Below are 22,928 nucleotides of genomic sequence, written 5' to 3'. Positions count from 1 at the left end.
GAAGGTCCCGCCCATGGTGAGCCCCTTGGCGACAGCCAGGGACACCGCCCGCTCTGACCCCAGGAAGAACACAGCCTTCCCATACATTTTCGAGGCCGCGACGATGGCTGAGGGGCCGACAACCCCAGCCATGGCCTTGACGCAGGCCTCGATGGTCATAGTGGGGTGAGTGTAGCTCTTCACCCCAAGCTTTTTCGTTATTAATCGAAAAGGTGACGGGGCAGCAGGAACAGCGGGAGCAGCTGTGGCTGTGGCTACCACTCTCGCATAGGTCCCGGCTGGCCCCGCCACCGGCAAAGATGCAGTCGCCATTCTGGGGTGCTTTTTTTAAGGGCTACACTCACCCCAAGTCACAGGCCTGAAGGTGTTAATGGCCTCGGTGTATATATATATATTTTTTTTTTGTCCTCTATTGAGCAGAGGGAGCTGATTAAAATGAGGACACACCTCTCTCCTTATTGATTTAAATTGGGAGAGGAGCCCTCGCCCCTCTGCTCAATTGGCAATTAATAAAATAGATGAAACTAAGGTGCCTTAGAAAGACAGGCAGAGAGAGACAAAGAGAGAGAGAGAGGTGGGGGTGTGGGAAGGAGGGAGGCCGCAAAGGGCAGTGTTGCCACTCAGGATGGTGGGTGGGTGTAGGCAGGGTTGCACTCTCCGATGGAAAAAGTCTTTGGTGATGGTGGTCTTCTGGCAGGGGGAGAAGACGTCTTCACCTGGAAAAGCTGGAGAAGCCCAGGCTTAGTCCTGCAACAGGTCTTAACGATGTAATTAAATTAAATTAAGGACTTCACCTTGGGCAGCTCCAAGCTCTCCCAGGGCAGGCAATAGAAGGGATGCTAATTAGTGGTGTGTGTGGCCTAGCTTTTAACAAGAGCACACACACACTACACCCCTTGATGATCCGGCCTTGCTTCTTCTTTTCTCCCCCCACCTAAAATACAAAGTCTTGGGAGAGTGTCCCAAATAACACCCACCTGTAGATGTTCCGGATGAAGTTTTCTTCCCTCCTTTCAAGCAGTTGGTTTCTCTCCCCTCTCTCCCTCTCCTGAAGTGGAGGCCAAATTGGGGAGGCAGTGATAGAAAGGCCTCTCCCCTGGTTGATGTTGATGTAGGCCTCCTTTCTCCTTCTCCTCCTCTGTCCTCTCTCTCCAGGCACCTCAGTTGATGTAATGATGGTGGAGTTGGTGGTGGTGGTCCAACGTTCTCCTCCTCTTCCTGGTCAGGGGACCACCACTTTAATCCACTCTCCAAAGTCTGGCTGCTCCCTCTGCTCGTGCTTGCAGCTGAACAGAGGGTACTCTTTTATTTGGACCCAAAAAAAACCAATTCGACTGTAAATAAACAAAAGTTCAACTAAAGCTTAACAAATCAAATTAAAATTTGGTTATCCGTGTTGATGATGCACTCCAGTCCCCGCGGCGCCCACCGGTCGCGGAAATACTCAAGCGCACCGGCGGACACCGCGTGCTCCATCTCCAGGGCCACCCGGGCGCGAACATGGCCGCGGAAGAGATGCAGGCAATCCGGCTGGACGACCCCCTCGACCGCCCGCTGCCTGGACCAATTGATGGCTCTTTTAGCCAGGCCCAGGAGCAGGCCCACAAGGAGGTCCTCCAACCTGTCCGCTCCCCTCCGCACCGGGTGACCGTAGATCAAGAGCGTGGGACTGAAGTGCAACCAAAAATCGAGGAGCAGCCCCTTCAAGTAGTGAAAGAGGGGCTGCAACCTCTCACAATCCATATAAACGTGAAACACGGACTCCTCCAGGCCGCAAAAAATGCAGGCGGCCTGGGAGTCCGTGAACCTACTTAAAACCTTATTGCACGGGACCGCTCCGTGCAACACCCTCCAGGCCAAGTCCCCGATGGAACAAGGGAGGACTCCCGCATAGAGAGCCCTCCATTGGGGACCTCCGCTACCGCCGGTCGGCAAAACGCCACGCCAAGGTGTGTCCGGACGGTAGACGAAGATGGCAAAGTGGAGAGTGTGCAGGAGCAGCCCGTACAGGAAACCCCTCCGCGCGGAATGAAAAGGCACGGAGGGTATTTCCTCGAGACGGCTCAAGTTGTGAGGCGCCGGTTCCCGAGGGGAGTTTCGGGGCCGGGCGCCGATGAGGAATTCCGTCCGAACGGGGGTAAGCTCGGACGGGATCGCCCCACGTGCTTGAGCCGCATCGATACACCTCGTGGAGTCGGGGCCCAGTGCCGCTTTTACCGATTCGATGGTTTCGACCGCGAGCTGGACGTTGGCCCAGGACAGGCGCCGCGCCAGCTCCTCCGGCGCCATCCAGCCCGCTCCTCCGCCATCGAGCAGGTCCCCGACTCTGGTCACCTTGCCAGCCACAGCCCTACCCTCCGCCAGCCGCCCGAACCCGTGTTCGTGGAGGTGCGGATTCCTGAGCAGCGGCTCCCGAAGGAGAGCCGCCGCTCCTGACGGGGGAGAGCTCCGCCTGGAAGCGACGTAGTTCCAAACCCATAGTAGTTCCTGGTAGAAGACAGGCAGCTCCCGCAGGCCGGCACGCCTGCTGCCCACTTTCGCAAACAGGAGCTGCGTGTCGTAATTGAGGCCATGCAGCTGGCGGAAGAAAAACGTCGCCAGCGCACACCATCTCGGAGGATTCTCGACGTACAGGTATCTCTGCAGCGTCTGAAGACGGAAAGTCGCAGCCTGGGTGCGAAGGCACACCAGCGCCTGACCGCCCTCCCTAAGCGGGAGACACAGAACCGCGGCAGAGACCCAGTGCTTCCTTTTGTCCCAGAAGAAGTCGATGAGCTTCTTCTGAATCTTGGCGACAAACGCAGGGGGAGGGATCAAAGTGACCAACCGGTACCACAACATGGCGGCCACCAGCTGGTTTATGACCAGCGCTCGACCCCTGTAGGACAACACTCGGAGCAGTCCTGTCCAGCGTCCTAGGCGAGCGGTGACTTTGGCCTCCAGCTCTTGCCAGTTCGCCGGCCAAGCGTCCTCGGCAGGGCTAAGGTAGACTCCCAAATAGAGGAGGTGCGTGGTGCTCCAGGCGAAAGGCCTGACCTCCTCCGGCAGGGAGTCCACCCGCCACTGACCCACCAGGAGTCCGGAACATTTCTCCCAGTTGATCTTGGCGGAGGATGCGTCCGAGTAAATCTGCTGGCATTCCCGCATCCTCCGCAAGTCAGCGGGATCCGTGACCGTGAGGAGCACGTCATCGGCGTAAGCCGAGAGGACCACCTCCACGCCCGGCCCTTGCAGAGCCAGTCCCGTCAACCTCTTCCGCAAGAGGCGCAGGAAAGGCTCCACGCAAATGGCATATAACTGGCCGGACATGGGGCATCCCTGACGCACCCCCCTCCCGAAGCGAAGGGGCGCCGTCAAGGACCCGTTAACTTTAATCAGACACTCCGCGGCGGCGTACAGAAGTCGGATCCGGGCGACGAAATGCGTCCCGAACCCGAATGCGCGCAGAGTCCCGAAGAGATACTCGTGATCCACCCTGTCGAACGCCTTCTCCTGATCCAGGGAAAGGAAGGCGACCGACAGACCAGCCCTCTGGGAGTGGTGGACCAGGTCCCGGACCAGATGGATGTTATCGTGGATGGTCCGGCCCGGGACCGTGTAGGACTGGTCGGGGTGGATCATGTGGGCCAGCACGGTGCCAAGGCGAGCAGACATGGCCCTGGCAAAGATTTTATAGTCCGTGCTGAGGAGGGAGACAGGGCGCCAGTTCTTAAGGAGGCGGAGATCGCCCTTCTTAGGCAGCAGGACAATGACCGCCCTGCGCCAAGAGAGGGGCATCTCCCCGGTCGCCAAACTTTCCCCCAGGACCCGCGCGTAGTCGCCCCCCAAGACGTCCCAGAACGCCCTGTGGAACTCCACGGTCAGCCCGTCCAGCCCCGGGGACTTTCCCCTAGAGAGCTGGCGGAGGGCGCCGGTCAGCTCCGCCAGACTTAGCGGAGCGTCCAATTTTTCGGCGCCCTCCGGGCCAACCTTCGGCAGGTCCTCCCACAAAACTCTGCGCGCATCCTCGCTGGACGGATCCGGAGAGAACAGAGCCCCGTAATAGGCGCGGGTCTCCACGCTGATTCCCTCCGGATCCGAGACCAGAGATCCGTCGTCGGCCAGCAGCCCCAAGAGCTGCTTACGGACCCCCCGTCTTTTTTCCAGCGAGTAGAAGAAGGGGGAGCCGCGGTCCAGGTCCTGCAGGAGCTGGATCCGCGACCTCACGTACGCGCCTCGGGACCCGACGAGCTGCAGGTCCTTCAGCGCGCCCTTCTTCTCTTCGTACACCTTCCGCAGGGCCGGGTCCTCGACGACCTGACCGAGACGGGACTCCAGGTCGAGCACCTCCTTCTCCAACCGCCCGACCCGGGCCTCCCGCCTCTTGGTCGACCCCTTCGCGTACTCCTGACAGAAGAGACGGATGTGAGCCTTGCCCACATCCCACCATAGCCTCAAGGAGGGGAAGCCCCCCTGCTTCCTTCTCCAGTCGGCCCAGAATCGACGAAACGAATCCCGGAACCGTGCGTCCTCCAGCAGCAGGTTGTTAAAATGCCAGTACACGGACCCCCCCCGCGCGCGCAGCGGAGCGAGCTCCGCCCACACCAGGTGGTGGTCCGTGCACGGCACCGGCCGCATGGAAGCTGCCGGAACGCAGGAGACGAACGCCCGGGAAATGTAGAGGCGGTCGATTCTGGACCTTCCTCCCCCAGACCTCACGCTAGTGAAGGCGCTGGAGTCGGGGTGGAGATTTCGCCAGACGTCCACCAAGTCGAAGGACCCAACCAGGTCCCTCAACTTCTCCATCGCCGCCGGGCTTCGCGGGGGACCCGAACGGTCCCTCGCCTCGAGGGTGCAGTTAAAATCCCCCCCGAGGATGACGCACTCGCCCACGTCGATGGATCCCAAGAGAGCGGACACTTCTTCGAAGAAGCGCACTTGCTGCGCACTGGTCTGAGGGGCGTACACGTTCACTAGATGGAGCGGCACGCCCCCCAGGCGAACAGTGACATGGAGCAAGCGGCCCGGCACGTGCTCCTTGACCCCCAAGATCTCCGGCTGAAAATGCGGGGCCAGCAAGATAGCCACCCCGCTGGAATTGTTGGAGAGGTGACTCATGCTGACCCCTCCTTGCCACTCCAGGAGCCACGTGGCTTCGTCTCCCGGAACGGTGTGGGTTTCTTGCAGGAAGCACACCGCATACTTCCCGTCCCGAAGGACCGAGAAGTTATTGAATCTGCGGCGCGCCTCCCTGCTGCCGTTGATGTTGAGGCTGGCTATGGTTATCTTCATGTCAGAAGCATAGTGCAACCTCTACCTACACCTAACGGGGCGAGGAAGCGCAGCTGCTGGTCCGCCGCCACTTCCTCAGCAGCCCAGTGAGAAACGTTGTGAGCCGACGCAGCTCGAGCGGGTTCACACCCTCGTCCGCGCCCAAGATCTTAACGGCGGCGCGGACGGAATCGATGAGCAGCGCCAGCTCCGACCACCTGTCGAGGGCCAGCCGGACCTTATTGCGCTGACCCAGGCACGTGGCCATAAAATCCCGGAGTTCCCTTACGGAAATGAGGGGAGACTCGGCAAGGGGCACGAGGTCATCCATCGCCACGTCGGCGCTGGAGTCCGAATCGTCCTCCGTGCCCATCACCGAGTCCCCATCCTCCTCCAGGGGGTCGTCACCAGCGGCCGACCCATCCGCCGCGCAGTGCGAAGCGAACGACTCGGCCGCGCCAGCCAGCCCCGCCTCCGCCCGGATCCCACCCCCAGGATCGGCGGCAGAGGATTTCTCCCTGGGCTCCTCTAGGGGTGCCGGGCCAGAAGACGGCGGCGGTTCAGAGCTCCCCTCCGCCCCAGACGCCGGAACGACCGGAGAAACCGGGGAGAGAACAATTTCCAGCTCCTCCAGTACGTCCGGCACCAGAGACGCAGCCAGGGGGCCATCCTCCTCCCCGCCACCAACCTCCGACCCAGCGGACGGGGGGTTTTGAATTAAAAGCTCTACCAGGACGAGCATCCCCTGGGAGACGTCCGGGTCGCATTGGGCGAGCTCATTATCCTCGAGCTCGCCCGACCCAGCCCCCAGGCTGCCCGACCCGGCGAGGGGTAACGACACCGATAAAAGATCAACTTCAATTACTGCCGCGGGTTGTTCCGCAACCCCCCCCACGGGCAGGGTCTCATCCCCATCCCCGGGAGGCACGTGCTGGACAGACACATCTGCCTCAGCCTCCCGAGGGACAGGCGACCCCTGCCGATCGCTGGTGATGACGACAGCGCTGGGGGGGCGGGGGGGCGCAGTACCCGCGGCGGGAGACGACTCCCCCTGCTCGGAGGGACCTTCCTCCTCCCGGTCCTCCTCCTCATCCAGGGGGTCGCGCCTTCTTTTTAGCACGGAGGGAGCGAGGGAGACCTCCATGTCTGCAAAGGCCTCCTCCTCGACTCCCTCCGGCGGAGCAGGTTTGTCGGGTTCCTCGGGCCCGAGCCCGGCCGCAGGTATTGGCATTACCGCTGCGGCGATTGCGGCCACAGGCTCGGGCACGGGGCCCCTCCCGCTCACATCTGCCCTGATCAACTCCGCGAGGAGCGCGGGTGTAAGGGGCTCAAGGGGCAAGGGCTCACCATCCACGGGGGGACCTGCCCTAAGGTGCTTCTTTTTTCCCCGCGCCTTCTTTCCGGCCGGACACGCTCCCTCCCCCCCGCCGGAGGCCTTGGTGGCATCGGCCCCCGACGTCAACCGCGCATCAGACGTACTTGACGCGCGGGCAGATCCGGGGGGAAGGGCGGCGGCGGCGGCGCCAGCCTCGGCCGGACGAGATGATCCGGCGGCCTTGGAGGCAGGGCAGTTCCTCCTGATGTGCCCCACCTCCCTGCAGGCATGGCACCTCACACCGTCCGACGTCCAAAAGGCGCGGTAGGCGGTCCCCTCGTGGAGGACGACGAACGCCCCTTCAGTGTCCTCCTCCCGCGCCAGCTGGATAAACAGCTGGCGCCGGAAGGAGAAGACGTGGCGAAGGCTGGCCTCCCGGAAGCCGAGCGGGATGGGCGTGATCCCCGACCTCACCTCCCCAAGTTGTCGCAAATGGGGAAGGAGGAGCTCACCAGGAACATAGGGCGGGACGTTGGAAATAATGATCCTCTGCGCGGTGGCCTCGAGAGGATCCACCGGCAGGAAGGTCCCGCCCACGGTGAGCCCCTTGGCGACAGCCAGGGACACCGCCCGCTCCGACCCCAGGAAGAACACAGCCTTCCCATACATTTTCGAGGCCGCGACGATGGCTGAGGGGCCGACAACCCCAGCCATGGCCTTGACGCAGGCCTCGATGGTCATAGTGGGGTGAGTGTAGCTCTTCACCCCAAGCTTTTTTGTTATTAATCGAAAAGGTGACGGGGCAGCAGGAACAGCGGGAGCAGCTGTGGCCGTGGCTACCACTCTCGCATAGGTCCCGGCTGGCCCCGCCACCGGCGAAGATGCAGTCGCCATTCTGGGGTGCTTTTTTTAAGGGCTACACTCACCCCAAGTCACAGGCCTGAAGGTGTTAATGGCCTCGGTGTATATATATATTTTTTTCCTCTATTGAGCAGAGGGAGCTGATTAAAATTAGGACACACCTCTCTCCTTATTGATTTAAATTGGGAGAGGAGCCCTCGCCCCTCTACTCAATTGGCAATTAATAAAATAGATGAAACTAAGGTGCCTTAGAAAGACAGGCAGAGAGAGACAAAGAGAGAGAGAGAGGTGGGGGGGTGGGAAGGAGGGAGGCCGCAAAGGGCAGTGTTGCCACTCAGGATGGTGGGTGGGTGTAGGCAGGGTTGCACTCTCCGATGGAAAAAGTCTTTGGTGATGGTGGTCTTCTGGCAGGGGGAGAAGACGTCTTCACCTGGAAAAGCTGGAGAAGCCCAGGCTTAGTCCTGCAACAGGTCTTAACGATGTAATTAAATTAAATTAAAGACTTCACCTTGGGCAGCTCCAAGCTCTCCCAGGGCAGGCAATAGAAGGGATGCTAATTAGTGGTGTGTGTGGCCTAGCTTTTAACAAGAGCACACACACACACACACTACACCCCTTGATGATCCGGCCTTGCTTCTTCTTTTCTCCCCCCACCTAAAATACAAAGTCTTGGGAGAGTGCCCCAAATAACACCCACCTGTAGATGTTCCGGATGAAGTTTTCTTCCCTCCTTTCAAGCAGTTGGTTTCTCTCCCCTCTCTCCCTCTCCTGAAGTGGAGGCCAAATTGGGGAGGCAGTGATAGAAAGGCCTCTCCCCTGGTTGATGTTGATGTAGGCCTCCTTTCTCCTTCTCCTCCTCTGTCCTCTCTCTCCAGGCACCTCAGTTGATGTAATGATGGTGGAGTTGGTGGTGGTGGTCCAACGTTCTCCTCCTCTTCCTGGTCAGGGGACCACCACTTTAATCCACTCTCCAAAGTCTGGCTGCTCCCTCTGCTCGTGCTTGCAGCTGAACAGAGGGTAACTTAAGACTGAAGTACAGAAGCCTGCTAGGGCCTTTTATACAGGGGTGGCCACTGCCGGTACTGCAGTATAAAATCAGTTCTTCTCTTAAAGGTGCATACACAACACTGGGCAGATTCCAAAACTATTACTTATCACGCTATTATCTTAAAATTACACACCTTATACTTAATCTTAAACTTAACTTAACTAAACTTATGTACAGTGCCGCCCGTCCCCGGGCGACTTGCCTAATCCCTGTTTGGACTGCAGCTCACCGCTCCCTGTGGCGGGGCTGCACTGACCTGTGGCTTGGGTCCCCCGCAGCCTTTTGCTGCCAATGGGGAACTGCGTTTCTCTAGGGATCTCCCAAGTCGGTGTTGGCTGGGGTAAGGGGAATCTGGCCAGAGTTTCCTTGGCTGAGGCGTCCGAGCCGATCTGCGAGGGGGTACCTTTGGTGAGGCTCCCTTAGCGAGTGGACCTGTGGCTGGGACTTTAGCCCTCACAGCCCGTGGCTCCTCCACGGCTGCCGGCTTCGGCTCCCTTTCCTCAGGCTCCGCCCCTTTGGGATTTGGGTCTGTGGCAGACGAGTTCTCCCTACCTGTCCCTACAGGTGGAGAATCTCCGCCCCCAAATTCTACCTCCCCCAAACTTGAGTCGAGGGCGGGATCTCCGTCCTCCGATTCCACCTCCACCAGGATTGTGTCAGGGGCGGGACCTAGCTGTTCGGGCTCCCCCCCGGTGGCGTTCGGATCAGGAGGAGGGCCTTGGTCTTCGGGCTCATCCTCCTCTGAGTCCCAGGCCAATGGGGAAATCTCCCAGGTGGGCGGAACAGCTTCTCCCTTCAAGCAGGCTGCGGTTCCAGCCTGTGTGGTCTGTGACTTATTGCACGCCTCAGGCTGAGGATCTTTACCCTCAGACCTGGCCTCGGTTGTTGGCTCTTTTGCACCCAGCTTAAACAGTTTGCACTGGTTGATGTGAAACCATTTAGTGCATCGGGGCAACTTCACTGCATAAACCATGGGGCTGGCTTTATCCACGATACTGTACGGCCCCATGTACAGTGGCTCTAAACTCCCTACTCGGGCATAGTTTCTCACCATGACCTGATCTCCAATTTTCCACTCCTGTGCCTTACGGGGTTCGAGCAGCAGTCAGTTGCCCTGATGCTGCTTTCCCATGTTCCCAGCCGCTTGCCCATAAACCTGTTTCAGGCGCTCCAAAAGGGTCCAGGCAAACCTGTCCCGATTTACCTCTCGTAGCTGACCCTCAGTGAGCACCGGGGTTAGTACATGGGTGGGGGTTCGCATGACTCTCCCAGTCATTAATTCGTGCGGGGAGTACCCCGTACTTTTAGACTGGTTAGCCCGGATCCCCATGAGGACCAGCCGCAAGGCTTCCGCCCATTTCTGGGGCAAGCCCATCGTCTCTTTCCTCAACTTCTCTTTGAGAGTGCGGTTTATGCGTTCCACAGTTCCCAGATGACTGAGGATTGTGGGCCACGTGCCACTTCCCTTCGATGCCTAAGAGCATGAGGGTGTTCTGCATCACTTGGCCGGTGAAATGACTCCCTCAGTCAGACTCCACGAATCGTGGTAGTCCCCACCGCGAGAACACTTCCCGGACCAAGAGCCTGGCAGTACTAAGCGCCGTGGCTGTTTGGCATGGGAAGGCTTCTACCCATTTGGTGAACACATCCACCAGGACGAGACAATACTTATAGCCTCCCTGAGCAGTGGGCAGGGGCCCGATGTAGTCGACCTGTATCGACTGCCATGGTCCCTCTACTCTCCTGATGTGCCCCATGGGGCAGACCTCCTTTTCTGGGGGTCTGGGTTGTTTGCAGCGCACACAAGACAATTAGCGCAGAACTCGCGGACATCGTCCCGAAGTCCCGGCCACCACCCTGCCTGTTCTACCCGTTGCCAGGTGACCTCAGGCCGGGGGTGTCCCACTCCTGGACCCTCATGGGCCAGTTGAAGGAATTCCCTCCGGTGCTGCTGCGGCACAAACCACTGTTCCCCTTGGAACAGCATGCCTTCCTTGATGGAGAGGGCTGCTGTACCGTATGGACCCTCTACTTCCTTGCCCTCACTGATGGCCTTGAGGACTGTTTTTAGGGTGGGATCTAGGGTTTGGACGGTCTTGAGGTCTGGGGGCAGTGTTACCCCTGTGGTCCCCTGAGTCCCATCCCTGCCTTGGATTACTGCCACGGGTTTGGACCCATAGGGATCCCAGAAAGTGCCGGTGCGGGCACCTTCCCTGGCTAGCATATCCGCTTGCTGGTTACCCTGGTTGCGGGGTTCCATGGAGGAATGGGCCTTCACCTTGTGGATAAAGACTTCCCCTTCCTCCTCCACTGCGGCCAGGATCTTTTCTAACAGGGGCTTTACGGTCAAGGGTCGCCCGTCTGCAGAGGTATATCCGCGGCGGGACCAGATGGTCAGGTATTCTGTACATGAATTGCATGTGAACATGCTGTCCGAGCAAATCGTGTATGGGGTTGGGAAGATCTCGGGGTGTGTAACGACGTACACCACCGCGGACAGTTCAGCCTGCTGGGCACTCATAGTGCTGGGGAGCTTAATTGCCAGGGCAATGTCTGCCGCGGGGTCATAAACTCCACACCCTGTGAGTCGTTCGCCAGCAGATACCGTGCTGGAACCGTCTACGTAGATCTCATGGCCCATGGGATGTATCCCGGCCCGTAATCCTACGTTCACTTCCCATACCCCTTCTACAGAACACTGGGGGGCTGTTCCAGGATATACCATGTTGGCCGCGAGCTTGGGCTCGCAGAGACCCTTCACCTTCAGATCCATCTGTGAAAGGAGGAGGGTCCAGCGCGCAATGCGGGCGCTGCTTACTGTCCCATCCTTAATCCTTCCATCCAGAAGCATCCGGGTGGGTGTGTGATGGGTTAGGAGAGTGATGGGAGAGGTGCCTCTGTAGATCAATGACCTTTTCACAGCCCAATGCGTGGCCAAAAGATGCCGCTCGCAATTGGAAAAACTCCTTTCTCCTTTCCACATCTGTGAGCGCTCTGGAGGAGTAAACCACCGGCCTTAGCTTGCCATGTCGCTCTTGAAGCAGTACAGCGCTCAAGCTATCCCCGCTAGCCGCTACCTCCAGAAAAAACTCCTCCCCCCCCATCTATGGCCCCCAGAGCTGGCGCGGTCTGCAAGTCCGCCTTGAGTTTCTCAAATGCTGCCTGGCAACCCTCATCCCAGGACCACTCCACTCCCTTGTGTAGGATTCAGAGCAGCGGGGCTGCTGTGGCTGCATAGTTCTCAATGAAGTCTCTGCAGTACCCGATCAGTCCCAGAAAGGACCTCACACCCGTTACGGTGGTGGGGATCGGCAGATCTTGCACCGATTCCTGTCTAGCCTTGTCTATGGCTCTCTCTCCAGCACGGATTGTCTGACCCAAGAATTTTACCCCCTGCCGGCCGATCCGTGCTTTCTTTGGGTTTACCTTAAAACCCTTTCTGCCTAACAGCTCCAATAGCTCGGCCAATAGTGGGCCGTGCTCCTCCTTGGAATCTGTGAACAGGAGCAGGTCGTCCACATACTGCACTAGCTGATTGGGCTGGCTGAACTCCTTTAAGCTTCCTGCCATGCACTGATGGAAAATGTTGGAGCTGTTATGGAAACCCTGTGGCAAGCAGTTCCAGGTGTACTGTTGCCCTTTAAAAGTAAAGGCAAACTTGTACTGATCCTCCCTCCTTAAAGGGATGGACCAAAACCCATTGGAAATATCCAGTACCGTGAACGCGGTCGCGGATGCTGGAATACTCCCTATCAGGTCGGCAGCTGCTGCTACCGTCGGCGCGCAGGCTGGGATATTGCTATTGAGGACTCTATAGTCCACCGTGGCTCTCCAAGAATTGTCCGGCTTCTTCACCGGCCACAAAGGAAAGTTTACATGGGTGACTATCGGTCTCAACATGCCCTGCTGCACCAGTTAAGACATTGCTGTCTCCATGTCGGGCTCCGCTTCCCTGGGGAAGTTGTACTGTTTTTGGGGTCGGGCCATGTGGTCCCCGTCTACTCTGACCTCAAACCCGGTGACCCTCCCGCAATCGTGTTTGTGAGTGGCAAACATAGTCAGGTGGTCTGACACGAATGCCTGCAGATCTTGTGGGACACTGGCGACCATGAGCTCGAGGTCGTAGCCCTCTTTTGACATCACGGTGCACAGGGTCCCCTTTTCTCCCTTCCCTGGGATGACTACTACCTTGCCCTTCTTACCCCTACCTGCTCCCCAAAGACAATGATTTCTTAGATCCATGAGGATCCTGTGTTCTACCAAGAAATCAGACCCAAGGGCCTCCTTTCCACCCCCCACCTCCCACTTCATCAGTATGCACTTCCACTTGGTGCGGAGTGGTCCTAAATGAATGGAGAGGGGAATGGATAATGCACCAGCCTGGTCTTTGCCTGTGAAGCCCGACAGAGTAAAGGTAACCCCGGTGGACAGGGGTGAGGTGGTAGGGTTATCTGTGTGGATCACGGTACACGATGCCCCCGTATCCAACAGATATGCTCCCTTCTCCCGCTCTACCTCCATCTCCACGAGGGGTCGCCTCCATACATCATATCGCAGCACGCACAGGTAGATGGGCTGCGCCGGCTCTAGTCATTTGGGTGCAGTGGTCGGGGCTGCAGGAACGACAGGACCGGTGGTGGCCGCTATCTTCCCCTGCGAGATCATAAGAGACCGCATTGTCTCTAAAATTGACTCTATCACAGCGGGATCCACAGCTGCACCGGTTCCTCTTTCAGGAGCAGGGGCTGCGTCTTGGACCTGGACTCGTGCTGGGGCGGTGGTCTGGGCTTGGGCTTGGGCTGCGGGAGCTTTTCACTTATTATCCTTCCACGGATTTTTACAGTCCCTGCGCCAATGTCCATCCTTCCCACACCCGTAACAATTGAGCTTGGCCTGGGCAGGGCGATTCCCCTCCTGACGCCACTCCTACTTGCTTGGGGCTGCGGGTTTTGCCTCATTCACTTTTCCCTTAGAGGGAGGTGTCTCCTGACTTCTACAGTTCTTGTACGCAATGTTAAGCTGTCGGAGCACGGTCTCCTCCGTGATATCGGGACCTTGGGGGTCAAACCAAGATTTGGCTAGGGTCCATATCTGGGGCAAGCTGTTAGCAACCAGACAACGGAGCCAATGAACCCGCTGTTCGGCAGTCATTGCGGCCCGTTCCGGAATGCCCGGACAACTGCGCCGATACACTGGCCACAGCCTTTCTGCGAAAACCCGCGGGGGTTCTCCAGTTAGCTGCACAGTCCCTTCCACGCGGAGGAACGGATTACCGTCGTCCACTCCCAGAACCTCCAAGACCTCGTCTCTGAGTTCCACATATCCTGTCCGTCCCCTCTTACTCCTGTCTGAGAGGCACTGAAGGATTGTGCTATCCAGGGAGAAGAGTAGCATCTTTGCCTGTTCAAGATCATCACAATCATTGATGGCGGCTGTTTCCTCTACCTCCCCGAAATGGACTGAGGGATCTCCCTTCTCGGAGAGTTTTGGGAGGTGGCTTATCATTGCTCTGAGTTGTTGGGCACCGTGGGGCACCACGAGCTGGTTCATGTGGAGTCCGTCTGCGCCATCTGCGGTGGTGGGACCGAACCTCTGGTGCCGAGTAGGACACATTGGTGCCGGCTCCGGCTTTACTCCCAGGGGTTGTTCCTCCTCCTGCTACACCTCGGTTACCCTTTCTTTCACCACCTCCCCTTCTGGCCAAGCCTCACTATAGCTCGGTGGCACTGAGGGCTCAGCAGCTAGTGCCACAACTACTTCACAAGGAATCGGACGTTTGGATTCCTGCAAAAAGTCTATGTGACTTGCTTTTGGGCTTACGAGGCATACCATGCCTTTTGCCTTAAACAAGGCTGTTCTCAGGTCCTCTATGGTCTTTTGGCAGAGGCCATGGTCAGCACTCTCGAACCCGTGCTCAAGGGTCAGCTTGTAAGCTGCCTTAACCTCTACTAGTCTCTTCTCCTGCACTCTTAGCTGTTGTGCGAGGCAGGCGTTTTTCTCCCATATTCTCGCTTCATGCATCTTTGCCTCAGTAACCTGGAATTCCAGGTATTCTATTCTAGCCTGGTGTTGGCTGGCTACAGCTTGGCGTTCCTGATTCAGCGCGTGAAGCGCTGTGATGAGTTTTTCCCCACCCATGGCCTTTTCCTCTATTTCTGCTTCCTCTGCAGTGATCTTGGCTGCCTGTGCTGCAACGACTCTGTCCAAAATCTGGACTTGTTTCTTGTAGCACATCAGCCACACTGCCTTTTCCACTGACTTTTTATGTTCTTTGCTCTCTGTCCACCTGATGGCTGCGTCTACCGGACGCCCATCCAGTAAGAGATTGGAAATCCACTGTTTAGTGAGATTTACCTTGCCAAAGACATAATACGCTATCCTCTCATCCATAACATTTTGACCATTCAAACCTGGGTCTAATACATTGCAATCCTGCTGCCAGTGTCCTGCCACGGACACCATTTTCTGTAAGGGGTTTTCAGATCGCAGAGGTTTCTCTCTCTAGAGGCCTCTCTCTCTTGCACAGCAAAACCTTGAGTGGTTCGACCCACTCGCCCCTTAGGTTCTAGACACTGGACTTGGATGCAGGAACTACAATGTAGAGAAAACTCAATAGGCCAGGTTTAATGGAAATGAAATGAAATTTTATTGCATAGAGTAAAACAAATCAAATGTAAGTCAATAAAAGGGTACATGGGAGGGAAAAACAAGTTTATAATACATTACTAACTGAGATAGATACAGGCATATTATACTTTACAACATTCATCATGAAATGGGGAAACACACAGAACATTGAGGGACAACAATTCATTACCCCTAAAATGCCCACCCCCTAAGCCTAGCTAGATCAGATTGTGAGGGGCCAGAAACATGCTCACCAATCCAGTTGGAAAGTATAGAGTTTTGAAACAGGTCTGCGTTTTGATACTTTCAGACGTCCTGTCTCCACGTGGTCAGCGCTGCGGGCTGCGACACTCTCTCTTCTTCCTCGAGGTGAAGGTCACTCAATCCCCCATGAGTCCCCGTAATAGTCCGATGGGTATTGTTACCCAGTCGCTCCCACTTGACCGTGGAGTTCTTCATGTCCATGGCACACCAAACAAATCTTCCTTCCGACGGTGATGCTGACTCTGGGCATGATGATCCTCACCCTGGGACACATTAGAGAAGTCTCTCTATATGCAAATCCGGACTGGCTGGATTATTCCGTAGAGTTCGACCCCAGCCATCCTGGCCACCTCCCTTCGTGGAAGTAGGTAGCTGTTTCTTCAATGTCCCATTTGCCTGTCCCATCGGTCGTGGACAGGCTGGACACTGGCAGGCCTGGACGTCGGCGGGGACGGTGACCACCTGTTTGACCATGGTTGGAGAGGTCTTCTTCGCGGAGTCTAGCTGATTACCATTTTCAGCTAGATTTCTTCTGTAGGGCTGCTGCCCTTTTGTCTCATCAACGGCCCGGGGTTTGTCAATGATCTCCCGATGGTTACCCCGGGGCGGGACGCAGACTCGAATCACCTTCTTGGTCTCTGGATTGACGTTCCTCCACGGTTCTCAAAAGGACAAGCTCAAAGTGCGTCTCGCTGATCGATCCCGATGGCTAATCGCCCCCGATGGCTACCCCGGGACTCCAAATATACTTCTCAAGAGAAGCCTTTATCTCCCGCCAAATCAAGGTTAGTCTTTGTTTAACTTTTGGCGGGCTTGTATCACAACAGGGTAGTTATTATATTTAAACTGCTTTCGGGATGGCCGGTGATGGCCATCTCTGGTCTGGAATGACCTTGTATTGTTTTGAATGTCTTCTTGATGTCTTTAATGGGTCTTTGATGCTCCCTTTATGAATATAAAACTGTTTCCCTTTGTCTGGGTAAACATTTAGATGGCCTTTATCTACAGGCCGATCTGACTGGATCTGCATCCAATCCATATGTATGTGACTGTGTCTGGTTTTGTCTTCTCCAAAACGGCCTTCCAGAACTTACTGTGGGCTGAATCCACAAAGGCTGTCTGGGGACTGCAGGAACCATTTTAAAGTGTCCCGAAAGCTAGTCACGTGGTCTGGCGGCCATTTTGTGTGTCCCTTTTCTGGGCCTCTTTTAAAACAGTCTTTTAAAAGTATAGGCCTCTTCTGCCAAAGGACCCTTATCTGACAATATTAATTTTGCGAATCTTACAGAACCAAAGGCACTATGGAAGGGATTCTCATCGTGTTCGCGGTGATCGGGTGTAGCTTGGCCTATCGGGGCTACACCAAGGACTCCATAGTATATGGAAGTTCCGGGGACACAACCCCCATCGCGACCGGTGGGACAGGCAAACGGGACATTGAAGAAACAGCTAACTACTTCCACGAAGGGAGGTGGCCAGGATGGCTGGGGTCGAACTCTACGGAATAATCCAGCCAGTCCGGATTTGCATACAGAGAGACTTCTCTAATGTGTCCCAGGGTGAGGATCATCGCACCCAGAGTCAGCATCACCATCGGAAGGAAGATTTGTTTGGTGTGCCATGGACATGAAGAACTCCACGGTCGAGTGGGAGCGACTGGGTAACAATACCCATCGGACTATTACGGGGACTCATGGGGGATTGAGTGCCTGTTGGGACAAATGGTGGGAACCAGATGAGGGGATTTACATCTGTATGTGGGGTTCAGAACGCGTCTGCCCCACAGGCATCTCCATCTTTTTCCAAAGACAGTGGCAGGATGCTGGGAAAGGGATGAGGTGGGACGTCAGCACACGGGCGTGCGGAGTCCCATACTCTCAGATCCTGGTGAATGCCACTGAGCTCATCACCCGCCCCCGCAAGCCCCTGCCCATGATTCCGGCAGCCAAAGCCCACAAGGAAGGGTGCCCCACCACTACCAAGGGACCCGGGAACGGATTGGTATTAGTGCCCACAGGTCAGGTGCTGTACTAAGGGGTGCATGACGCGGTGGCCTCGAGGTGCGATTGCCAGAGTGGTGCCCCAAGGAAATGGAGCAATTGTACCAGGTCCTGTTAACAAACATGTTCAGAAAGTTCTATGAGTTCGACTTTGCCGATGTCGACAGAGCCGGATTATACACCACACCACATGAGGCCTTGGACAGGGTAGGGAGACAAAGAAGGGGTACAGTCAATGATATTTTTACAGCCTTCAACACAGGGACTTCCGTCATCAACACTCTGGATGACGTGGAGCTGCAGACTCAGATCAATGATTTAAAAGGGCGGAAAAGAAAGATACTGACGGATGAGAATAAGGTAGTGGGTTCTGAGTTAAATGAGGACCAGGCCATGACACTACACTTAAAAGAAATTATAGCTGAGCTGGAGAAACACGCTAAAGCGGTAAATGCTCTCATCAGAGAGGATCGGAATGCGTCAGATCAGGCTGCACAGAATGAAGCATGCGTGCTGTATGAGGCGTGGTTACTGTGCGAGGGCCGCAGTAACCTGGAGGATTTAAAACAAGGTTTGGCCCCCTCCTGGATCAGCAATAAGCACCTCACAGCCCTCCACCCTTTTGAGAACGCATTAAGTCCGTGCCAGCTCAGACTAGCTTCAGACGCCTACCCAGTCCCAGTGGACTGTAGGAGGTCTAATCTCACCATTATGGGTATAGTGGTAAGAATGCCGGTTATGGGAAAGACAGCTAAACCCGCCCCGGTATACAGGATGGAGAACATTGGAGTCATTCAAGGGGGTGCACACATTCGCTACACAGCGGTCCCACCATACGTCATTCGATGGGAGCATGCAATGATGGATACCGACCTCTCGGGGTGCCGGAGCCGGGGAGCACACATCATCCTGTGTCCCCAGCACTTGAATGCCTATTCGAAACCACAGTGCAGGTTCAGAACTGCTGGTACAAAGCCTATCAATTGCACCATGGAGGCAATGGCACAAGGCCATGTGCCCCCGCAGGTGGCATATATAGGAGGCGGGACATGCTGTGTCACCACTGCAGCGCCCCACTACCAACATGGACAGCACGGCTGGTGTCCGGTCAGTGACAGCAGTTTCTGCTTCAAACCCAAGGCAGAAGTTCAAGTGGCCTAAGAGCGAATTGTCCCTAATCCTGAACCTTCCACTGTTCACCTCACTGTCAAGGAAAATTTCACCGATCTGCAACGATTCATTGCACATTTTGGCTACGTCATTCCCCCTCTCCCTGAACACCTCACCAAGATACTAAAAGCCATTGCCGTTTCACAGAAACATTTTTACACGCTGGAGCAGAAGACATTAGAAATAGGGGCAGACATATTAGATATAGTGACCCCACAGTGGTGGGACCTGTTCACTAGTATAGAAGTCCCTTCATGGATTAGGATAGCCTCTCACATCCTCGTAGTATGTCAGATATTTATTATGATTTATTTACTCTTTGTACATTGTAAGAGGGACAAACGTTTCCAGAAATATGAGAACAGGGGAGAATGGAGGAAGCATTATGTGCGGGTAGACGAAGAGACACCCATTTAGATTTCTGCTGCTGTGTATGAAGTTAGAGGTTTCCCTCCCTCCTCTAATTTTTTGACCGTATTCATGTGTGATTCCGTGTGTATGTTCTTTCTTCATTACTTTATTGAAGTTTTTAGGTTGTGTTGTTATTAATAAAAATAATATGTATGAACCAGGTGGTGTAGGGGTATTAGGCCCCCCTCCACGACTGGAAATGTGTGTATCAGATTTTAATTCCAATATATTGCCATCTATAGATGCTTAATGTACACTGTAGGTTTTCTGAAATGGGAAATGCATGTGTCGTGGGGTCATAGATAGGTAAATACAGGGGATGGTTTGATTTTGGAGAGTCAGAAAATTTTGCTCACCCAGAATTATGATACTTCAAGCAAGTTATAGTATCATCAGGGGGGACTGTAGAATTCGCAAAATTGAACATTGTCCTATAAGGGTCTATTGGCAGAAAAGGCCTTAACTTTTAAAGACTGTTTTAAAAGAAGCCCAGGAAAAAGGGACACACAAAATGGCCACCAGACCCCGTGACCAGCTTTTGGGACACTTTAAAAATGGTCTCTGCAGTCCCCAGACAGCTTTTTGTGGATTCAGCCCACAGTAGGTTCTGGAAGGCAGTTTCAGGGAAAACAAAACCAGACAGAGCCCCATACATATAGATTGGATGCAGATCCGATCTGATCGGCCTGTAGATAAAGGCCATCAAAATGTTTACCCAGACAAAGGGAAACAGTTTCATATTCATAGGGGGAACATCAAGCACTGTTTTAAGACATCAGAAGGACATTAAGGATAATACAGGGTCGTCCCAGACCAGAGATGCAGTTACTGGCCATCCCGAAGATACTTTAAAAAACAAAGACTACCCCGCTGTGCTACAAGCCCGCCAAAAGTTAAACAAAGACTAACCTTGATTTGGCGGGAGATAAGGGCTTCTTTGAGAAGTATAACTGGAGTCCCGGGGTAGACATCGGGAGCTTTTTGAGCTAGCTTGCTTTTTCGAGAGCCGTGGAGGAACGTCGGTCCGGAGACCAGCCAAGAAGGTGATTCGAGTCTGCGTCCCGCCCCAGGGTAACCATCAGGAGATCATCGACAAACCCTGGGCCGTTGACGAGACAAAGGACAGTAGCCCTCCAGAAGAAACCTATCTGAAAATGGTAAACCAGCTGGGCTCTGCGAAGAAACCTGTCTAACCATGGTCATATAGTTGGTCTCCATCCACGCCGACGTCCAGGCCTGCCAGCATCCAGCCTGTCCATAACCTTCACCTCGAGGAAGAAGAGAGAGTGTCGCAGCCCGCAGCGTTGACCACGTGGAGACAGGACGTCTGAGAGGATCAAAACGCAGACCTTTCAAAATCTTATACTTTCTCATTGGATTGGTGAGTATGTTTCTGGCCCCTCATAATCTGATCTAGCTAGGCTTAGGGGGTGGGCATTTTGGGTATAATTAATTATGAGTTGTTGTCCCTCGATGTTCCGTGTGTTTCCCCATTTCGAGATGACTTTTGTAAAGTATAACATGCCTGTATATACGTTGGTTAGTACTGTATTATGATTTGTTTTTCCCTCCCATGTACCTTATTGGCTTACATTCAATTTGTTCCTTTATGCAATGAAATTTCATTCCGTTTTCATTAAACCTGATCTATAGAGTATTCTCTACATTGTAGTTCCTGCCTCAAAGTCCAGTGTATAGAACCTAAGGGGCGAGTGGGTCGAACCACTCAAGGTTTTTACTGTGCAAGAGAGAGAGGCCTCCAGAGAGAGAAACCTCTGCGATCGAAAATGCCTTACAGGGCCAAATGGCCTCATTCTGTGCTGTAACCATTCATTGGGCCTGAATTTGCAGTCGGTGGCTACCCACAGGCAGATGCCTCCGAACGGCAAAAAATCTACGAACCTACCTGAAGGTCCTGGATTCACGGAGATGCGTGCTCCTGGGCCTCTATGTGTAGACATGAGTAGAGGCCCATGTATCCCAGGGACGCAAGTGGTTCGCAAGTGCCCCTGGGATCACATGGGACAGCCCAACCAATGAAAGAAGGGGGATCCCCAATCATGCTTATGGGGATTCCATACCGTAACTTATTTTACAGGTGTTTTAATGTTTAAATAATTGAAAAAAATGAATTTTATAGCCATTTAAACTCTTATTCTGGTAAAAAGTAGGCCTTACGTTTTTAATAGGTGTAAGGATTTCACAGGCATTCGCTGGGCAGAAGCTCCGCCTGCGGCTGCCCGTTTCCAGGGGATGGCTACATTCTGTCAAGAAGATCCTTGACAGATCGCAAGTTCCAGGTTTTCGCGCATGTGCTTCATGCTTTAAAAAACGGAACTTGCGCTGCCCTTATGGATGCGTACACACCCGTACAGGCTGCAAAATACAGGCCTATGATTCTATGATTCTACATATTGCAGGATACTCACTGACACGCTTACTTCTTTCTTGCAAGAGAAGGTGGTGCATATCAGCAGGAAGCAGAAAAGAACTGAAGGAGGACAAGTGCGCCTGCATGTTTTAACCCCCATGGATGAGACAGTGCTGCCCATCGTGGGAATGGGCATCACTGAGGCCGCAGTCACTGGCAGGGCTGAAGAGATCGATGACATCTGCATACCTAATCCTCCTTCTCTCTTCCCACTTCTCCCTCATCCCACAATCCCTTCTGACTTAGAAGCTGCCGATGGTGTAAGCACCCACTTTTTACTTTCTCCTCTCCCCTCACCACAACCCAACCCTTTTACATTTCAGATACTCAAGAACTGGAGCCTCCCCAGTAGTGGAGGAAGAGGAAGAAGACAGTGAAGATGAAGAGACACTGTCACTCAATTTTACACTCACAGCCACCAGCTCAGAAACTGACTCCGTGTATTTAAAGGCTAGGGTAGAGGAGGGATCTGCAAATGGTGAGACACTGGGACCAAGTACACAGTAGCCAGGGTGGAGGGGGGGTGGGGAAGGATAGCACAGGTGCCAGCTCACCAGAGGATGAGGTCGCACAATAATTCTGCTGCAGAAGACTCAGATGATAACTTCGATGGCCCAGGCTACATAAGATGGCTGATGGGTGTACATAATCAAAAGCTTTGTGCACGGGATAGCCTGCCAGAAAGCCTGTGCTCAATGTTAAGAAGCATGCAGGAGTCCAGCACCAACTTGGCACAGGACTTTGCCCATATCGTGGAGCCCATCAATTCCAGCGTGGAACGGGTGGTCATGTTCATCAGCACACCTGTGGAACCCACCACAATGCAACATCTGATGGCCGATGTCACAGCTTCCATTGCAGCAGAAGCAGCTTCCATTACTAATGTCCTTCAGGAAAGGAAATCTGCCGTCCTTACCCGGTCTGGCCTATAAGTGAATCCAAACCCACAGCAATGTGGTTGACTCTTAACTGCCCTCTGAAATGACCTAGCAAACCACTCAGTTGTAACAAACCAGTTCAGAAAACAATAAAAAGAATAAAACCGGACAGACCACCCGGCATCGACCTCGGCACCAACTTTGAACACGACAGTGGCACACCCTGCCCAGTCGACCCGGCAAAGTCCTCCTCACCAACATCTGCAGACTTGTGTCAAAACTGCGAGGGTTGTCCCACAGGCTAGTCAAGCAATAGCTTGACATAGTCATACTCACAGAATCATACCTTTCAGCCAATGTCTCAGACTCCTCCATCACCATCCCTGGGTATGTCCTGCCCCGCCGGCAGGTCAGACCTACCAGAGGTGGTGGCACAGTGGTATACAGACAGGAGGGAGTGGACCTAGGAGTCCTCAACATTGACTCTGGACCCCATGAAGTCTCATAGCTTCAGGTCAAGCATGGGCAAGGAAACCTCCTGCTGATTATCATCTACTGCCCTCCCTCAGTTGATGAATCAGCACTCCTCCATGTTGAACATCATTTGGAAGAAGCACTGAGGGTAGCAAGTGCACATAATTTACTCTGGGTGGGGGACTTCAATGATTAAACT

This window comes from Somniosus microcephalus, chromosome 5 (assembly GCF_052327205.1).
Source record: "Somniosus microcephalus isolate GS21.2 chromosome 5, FLI_Smic_1.0, whole genome shotgun sequence".
Classification (NCBI taxonomy): Eukaryota; Metazoa; Chordata; class Chondrichthyes; order Squaliformes; family Somniosidae; genus Somniosus; species Somniosus microcephalus.
The sequence above is the reverse complement of the archived record's forward strand: the minus strand, read 5'-3'. Positions refer to the sequence as shown.